Raw genomic sequence first — 7,975 nt, forward strand, 5'->3', positions numbered from 1 at the left:
TCTGACGACTCTGAGTTGTCTTAAGTCTATCCCTAATGAGTTTAACTTTCTCCATAGCTTCATGAACCAAATCTGGCTCAATCAATGCTGCTTCACCTACTTCAACTCAACCAACCAAAGATCTGCATCTACGCTCGTATAACGCCTCATAAGGGAACATCTGAATACTGGAATGGTAACTATTGTTGTAGGCGAACTCTATGAGAGGTAGGTGCTCATCCTAACTGCCCTTGAAGTAGATCACGCAAGATCCCAACATGTCCTCTGAGGTCTGAATGGTATGTTCTGCCTAACCATCCATATGTGGATGAAATGTTGCGCTACTGATTATCCTAGGTACCAAGACCTTTCTGAAATGATTTCCAAAAATGAGAGGTAAACTTAGGACCTCTACCTAAGATGATAGACAAAGGAACTCCATGCAACCTAAATTTTTCATTAATGTAAAGCTTGGCATAGTCCTCCACCGAATCTGTAGTCTTCACATCCAAGAAATGAGCGAACTTAGTAACTCTGCCTACTATCACCCAAATGGAATCATCTTGTCTGCGAGTACGAGGTAAACCTGTAATGAAATCTATGTTAATCTCTTGAGTAATACCTCATGGTTTCTGGTGTTCTCCTTTAACCTGCTGACAATTAGGACATTTAGCCACAAAATTTGCTATATCCTTCTTCATTCAATTCAACCAACGGAGCAGTAGGCTTGAGTTATAGTCCGTATCCCGTACTACTTGTCTGGAGTAGGAAAGAGTGTGATCTCAGTTTCCTAGCAAGTCAAAGGGAGACCACGAGGGTCTTCCTTATGGTTCCCACAGATCACGGTACATCTTAGTGGAACCTGGATGAATAGAATACCTGGAGTTATGGGCTTCTAAGAGGATTTGCTGTCTCAATTCACCCACCTTAGGAACACATAAGCGACCCTGATAACGAAGCACACCATCTCCCTCTTAGGAGAAAACCACACCTTTCTTTTGATGAACTGCACCTTTCAATTGAAGCAATATAGGATCACTGTCTTGTTTTTCCTTAAGCTCCGCCACCAATGAAGATTCAGATCTATTCCAAACTATCACACCGCCATCTGACATGTCCTTAACACCAACTCCTAAATGAGTACGCCGTTGAACATTTTTCTAATTCCTTCCTTTCTTCCTCAACATGAGCTACACTTCCCATAGATAATTTGCTAAGAGCATCAGCTACTACATTAGCCTTTCCTAAATGGTAAAGCACATTCATGTCATAGTCTTGGAGGAATTAAAGCCATCTCCTTTGGCGAAGATTCAACTCTTTTTGGGTGAACATATACAGGCTCTTATGATATGTGAACACATCTACGTGAACACCATACAAGTAATGTCTCCAAATCTTTAGAGAAAATACTACTTTTGCAAGCTCGAGGTCATGAGTTGGGTAGTTCTTCTCATGAACCTTAACTTGTCTAGAAGCATAAGCTATAACCTTACCTCGCTGCATCAACACACTACCTAGGCTGACCCTGGATTCATGACAACAGATTACATAACCATGTGAACCATCTAGTAGAGACAAACAGGGGTAGTAGTCAACCTAGTTTTCAGTTTTGAAAAGCTCTTCTCACATTCATCTAACAACTGAAACATAACCTTACTCTGAGTCAACTTGGTCAATGGGGAAGCTATGGATGAAAATCCTTCAACGAATCTCCTGTAATAACCAGCCAAACCCAAGAAACTTCTAATATATATTGGAGAGGTGGGTTTGGGCCACTGCTTCACTACTTTTATTTTCTAACAATCCACTCAGATTCCTTCGCTAGATACCATATGACCAAGGAAGTTGACTGATTGTAACGAAAATTCACATTTGTTGAACTTAGCGAATAACTGGTGATCTTTGAGAATTTACAGAACAACCCTCAAATGATTCACATGCTCCTCCTCATTCTGAGAATAGATGAGGATATCATCAATAAAGATAATAACAAATAAGTCTAAATACTGTTTGAACACCATGTTCATTAAGTCCATGAAAGTTGTAGGAGCATTGGTTAGTCCAAATGACATAACATCAAATTCATAATGACCATACCGAGTTCCGAAGGCTGTTTTCGGGAATGCCACTATCTCTGACTCTAAGCCTATGATAACCGGATCCGAGGTCTATTTTTTTTTAAATGATTTGCACCCTGAAGTTGGTCGAACAAGTCATCAATCCTAGGGATAGGGTACTTATTCTTGATTGTGACTTTGTTCAACTGCCGATAGTCAATGCACATCCTGAGAGAACCATCTTTTTTTTAGGAACAAAACTGGAGCACCCCATGGGGAAATACTGGGTCTGATGAAGCCCTTATCTAGAAGGTCTTTCAACTATTTCTTCAATTCCTTAAGCTCAGTTGGAGCCATTATGTAAGGAGGAATAGAAATAGGCTTGGTATCTGGAAGGAGATCATTTTCGAAGTCGATTCCCCTTTCGAGAGGAACTCCGAGAAGATCTTCTAGAAACACTTTTGGGAACTTATTTACTATTGCAAATGACTCAAGAGTTGGGGCTACGGAGCTTGAATCCTTAACCCAAACAAGATGATAGATGTACCCTTTTATAGATCATCTTCCTGGCCTTAAGGTATGAGATAAATATACCCATAGGCACTGAGCTACTACCTTTCCATTCTAACATTAGCTCATTTGGAAACCTAAAATGAACGATCCTAGTCCTACAATCAACTGAGGCATAACAGGAATGTAACCAATCCATGCCAAGAATGATATTAAAGTATACCAGTTCTAACTCTACAACTTCTATTGAGGTGACTTTTGGAGAGACTGTGACAGGGCAAGTTATGTATACCCATCTAGCTATAACTGGATCTCCAACTGGAGTAGAGACTGAGAAGGGTTCTGAGAGGGTTTCTGGATTGACACAAAAATTTACTACTATATATGGAGTTACAAAGGAAAGAGTAGCCCCTGGATCTAGCAAAGCATAAACGGCTAAATGAAAGACTCATAATGTACCAGTGACCACATCAGGAAAATCTTCCTGGTTCTGGTAAGCCTGTAGAGCATACAACCTGTTCGGGCACTAACTGCCACAGGTACCAGATGAAGCACCATGTTGAGTTGGGCGACCTGCTGGTGCTGCTGGAGCTGTAGACTGAGCCATATTATTGTTAGCTCCTTGTCCCTGTTTAGAAGAAGGGCAATCTCTCAACCTATGACCAGTCTGACCACAACCAAAACATCCTTCCTTGCTTGAAAGACACACCCCCGGATGGTTCTTACCACACTTTGGACAAGTTGTGTAGGTCCTTCTACCTGAAGTACTCCCTTGAGACATAGAGCCTGATGCCCTACATTTTTTATCCTGTCAAAACCTGGGGGATGGAGCACTAGTTGATGAAGGTGCTGGAGCTAAAGACTTTTGCTGAAACTGCGAGCGATTCCCACCACCCGATTTCTGTTGAGAGTATTCATAGTTTCCTGTTCTAGCCTTTTGTTTTTCCTTAGCCTGTTCCCTAAGCTTGTCTCCCTCAACCTGCTGAGCATGATACATGAGCCTAGAGATACTCATATCCTCTAACAACATAGCATTCCTTCACTCTATCTTCACCAAGTCGGATACCCCAAAAAGAAACTTACTCATATTTGCCCTTGGATCGGCAACCATGTGTGGAGCATACCTGGAGAGTTGAGTGAACTTCAGTCCGTACTCTTGGACTGACATTGAACCTTGTCTAAAATTCATGAATTCCAAAGCCTTAGCCTCTCTCAACTACCTTGGGAAGAACCTGTTCAGAAAAGCTCTAGTGAAACACTCCCAAGTCACAGAAGCTGCATCCGTACCCCTATTTTCTTTCCACTGTGTGAACCATATGTGAGCTACCTCCTTAAGCTAGTAGGATGCCAACTCTACCCTATCATTTACAGTCACTTGCATCACCCCAAAGATTTTCTTAACCTCATCAACGAAGTTCTGTGGGTCCTCACCAACTGAAACCCTAGTCCACTTGGTGTTAAGCCTACTCCCAACTGAATATGAATATGATACATTATGACTGAAACACAGAAATGTTGAATAATTCAAAATACTAACATGCAAATCTGAGAATGTAACAATTATATACTAATAATGTGACATTCGAAAATTGAAGCATGTATATTTTTTTAACTGACCTAGCATGAGTAATTCATGAACTAAGAAAATCTACAAAACTAGGGTTCTGAGTTTCATGCAAAAAACTAAGCAAAAATTCCATGAAAATATGATAATATGATTAAGAATAATCTAACAACTAAATCACAACTAATATCTGAGGTTTTAGAAACCCTAGGTCTAAGCGAGATACATGATTCAAGAATTTGACTGAATTCTTGGGACCTAGTGGACAAAAGGAACCCACCAGTGAAATCCTACATACCTAGTGACAAAATCTATGGAGAAATCCTTCGATCTCGAGGATGGAACTAAAGAAAACCTTTTGCGTTCTCTTAAGGGGTTGGTCGACTCTTTTCTCCTTTTTGCTTTAAGTCTGATGAATTTTGGTGAATGAAACACTTAGGGTAAGTTCTGACTAAGTTACTAGGCTCAAAATGACCAAAACTACATAGTTTATGGGTTAAACGACATAGTTTAGATGTCCATTGCATAGGGGAAAAGACCAAACGACCCTCACTTAAAATCTGCCGAAGCCACTGACAGACCAAGGACTATCTGAACAATTCAACTCATCTCACTCTCTCTTGGCACATTGTTACATTATCAAATTATCAGTTACCTAGTTCAAGTTTAGCTTAAGTCATGAGGTCAAGTTGGTTCATTATCATGTCATATTAAGAGCTAACATATTCAACTCATTTTAGCCTACAAATTTTAGCACATATCACAATTTTTGGACGGGTATCATTTTTCATTCTTGACTATGCCATCATGCTTCATTCTTTCTCATGCTTCTACATATACAATCCTAACACATGCCGGTTCAACAAAAATTAAAAAAGTCTCTTGGGATAAAAGAACACAGGCAAGAAAACCCCAAGAGAGGATTATGAGTTGGGTTACTAAAACTTCACCCTATCACGCATAATCCGTTTACCCACCCCTAACAAAATAGAGTGCAATTGTCCCCAAATGCACAAAATGTACAAAATAAAGGATCGGGTGAGGCAAACTTGTGGTGCATAGCGCCGAAGAACTATCAATAAGTGGGTGGGTCTGGTTTCCCGGAGACCGCTAGATCAACACTTAGGTCACCCTGAGTGGTGCCCGCATCAACTGTCTCTGCACCATCAGAAGTGCTATCAAGCACTCTTACTGCACCATCAGTAGTGCTCACATCATCTCTCATAGTAGCTACAACCTTAGTAGTGGACCTAGAACTTGAGGCTCCAAGAGTACCCTATGAACCCTCTGCTGGCGCAATTCCTCATCCACAATTGAGGCTCTCCTAGCCTGGTCGGTCTGCTAGCACTCCCGCTTCTTAATTCGTGCATCGTTAGTGGCATTAGATATGCGATTAGAGCGGGAACTCTTACCTCGAGCACAGGTGGACTCTGGCTGTGGTAAGTCCTCTCCAAATAAGGCATCTAGAACCATATCATCAGCCGGTATAGTAGGAGTGGACTCTGGCTCATCTGTAGTGGATCAAGGATTTTATCAAAATTGGCTCGGAGACTGTCCAACTCCTTCCGGAGGGAAGAGACATCAGTGGTGGGAGCTGGTCGTTCAAGGACTCTCAACTCGAAGGAATCCAGGCGCTTATTAATGGCCTGGACCTTCAGGTACATCATGTGCTCCATCCTCCGCTCCATCCTGGCCTCAGTCTCTAAGATAGACCGCTGCATCTAAGGCTTCACATGTTGAAGCAGTGTCGCCATCTGTGCCTCTGATTTTGAACGCGAGCAAGGGGCATGACTGTAGATCCCGATGAAGGGGTGGCTCTAGATGAGCTAGGAACCCGACTGGCAGCCTGAGATGGGGAGGCTGGGGCATTATCAGTAGTGGATGGAGGGGTGGGGTCTGCACCCTGTATTCGCTCCACATCAGCAACTAAGTCTTCTCCCAATAGAGGTACATCGACCTGCGGCTCTCTGCGCGGTGCCACCACATTCGCCTCATCCTGAATCAGACCTATATCCAGGGTCTTAGTCGCCTGGATCAAATTATCACAATGCCAGACTGGCACTCCAGAATCCCTGCATAACTGAAGATAAGGCAAGGAAAAGGGTAAGTAGTGGAGGCCTTGAAAGCCCTCTCATGAATCTCCGCAATCAGCATGCGTGCGAAGTCTATCTAAAACCCGGCCACCAAAGCAGCAACCATCACAGCTCGGTCCCATGTTAGTGTATTGTCTGCCTGAGTAGGAGACACTCGATTCTGCACTAGTAGCCAGAAGAACTTGGCCACAAAATTCAGGGTGGCCTTCTTAATTGATAAGTTTGGGGTACTGACCCACTCGGCTCACTCACCGTTTGTAGCAATGTTACTTGCCAGCCAGTGTAAGACGATCTCCTTTTTCTCTGCACTTCGCTGGAACTCCCCGCTCCTCACAATGTCCTATCTGTAGTCAAATTCGGCCGTGTTGAGTGCCTAAGTGCGGGCTGGACCATAGAGGAACTGGCGGATGGTGACCTCAGATATATCCATAGAAACCCTATGCACTAGTGTGGCCGTGAGTGGTGGCTGGGCTCTGGGCTTGGCGTTTTTGGGAATAGAGCCTCATAGAGTTGCAGCATAGGAAGCATAGAACTCCCTTACTATTTCCTTGCTATATGTCCCTCGTTCCTAGGGCATCCTTTCACACTTATGTTGTTGGAAGAGCCAGCGGATGTCAGGAATGGTATGTAGGCTGCCTGTGAATACCATATGCTCCTCTGTAATCATCTGGGCCATTCTCTCTTTATCTGTGATCATCAGGGCATCCCTGTAAATCTACCACTGGCCCTCAACGCACCATCTATTAGGCTCCTCAAAAACCGGAGTAGGGTCGGAGTTTGGTGGCACTGGAACATCCCCCACAGTAGTAGCCTTATCATACGACGCAGCCGTACTATCTGAACTCGAGCTTGCTGCGAAGCCAGAAGCAGACCCTAAAGCAGAGGCGGACTCAGAGCTGGAAGCAGACCCAGCCGGTGATCCGGTCAGTGTATCCTCCTCATCAGACTAGGAGGTAGTGACTACGTCCGGAACTACCTACTTGGATTGATTTTGGGTAGTCCGGGATGCTGTGGGGGATGTCCTTCCAGTGGAGGGGACATAAGCGGGGTCGGTCTCCGCATCAGTATCTTTGTCAATTAGTTTACGGGTTGGTGCCGTTGATTTGGACCTACCCTTTGTGGCGACGGCCGAAACTTTCTTCGTAGCCATGGTACCTGTGGAGGCATAATTAGTACCAAAATAAACTAATAACACACTCGAAAAAATTTTAGAACCAAGAATGAACCAAAACTAAAACTAAAATTTTTTGGACACTACCTAAACTGTTGACCCACAGTAGGTACCTACGGTCTGTAGAAGGATCCACGGTCCGTAGGTCCCCCTCCGTAGATCAGAGTACCCAGAAGAGGGGTCTCTAATATGCACCACGGATGTGTAGAACGGTCGAACTACGCACCGTTGTCCACTTTCGTGGTTCCACACTTAGCAAAAAAAATTGAGTGCAGACCCACTGACCTGATCTACGGTTCGTAGATTGATCTACGGTCCGTAGACGGGGTCTCGTGGGTCAAGTCTGTGCCAGGTATCATACATGCTTCAATTCTAAACCATAGTTTTACTAATTCAAACAATCAACCTAAGTAGGCGTTTGGCCATGCGATATCATATCACGATATGGTATCGTAAGATGAAATCAGCGTTTGGACATGCGATTTTACGCTGATTTCATCTGATGATTCCATATCATGAGAGGTGATATCATATTCTCCAAAAACCATGATATGAAATCACCATATGATTTCATATCATGATTTGAGATATTTTAATACAA

Source organism: Solanum tuberosum, unplaced genomic scaffold, assembly GCF_000226075.1.
Source record: "Solanum tuberosum cultivar DM 1-3 516 R44 unplaced genomic scaffold, SolTub_3.0 scf00002, whole genome shotgun sequence".
Taxonomy (NCBI): Eukaryota; Viridiplantae; Streptophyta; class Magnoliopsida; order Solanales; family Solanaceae; genus Solanum; species Solanum tuberosum.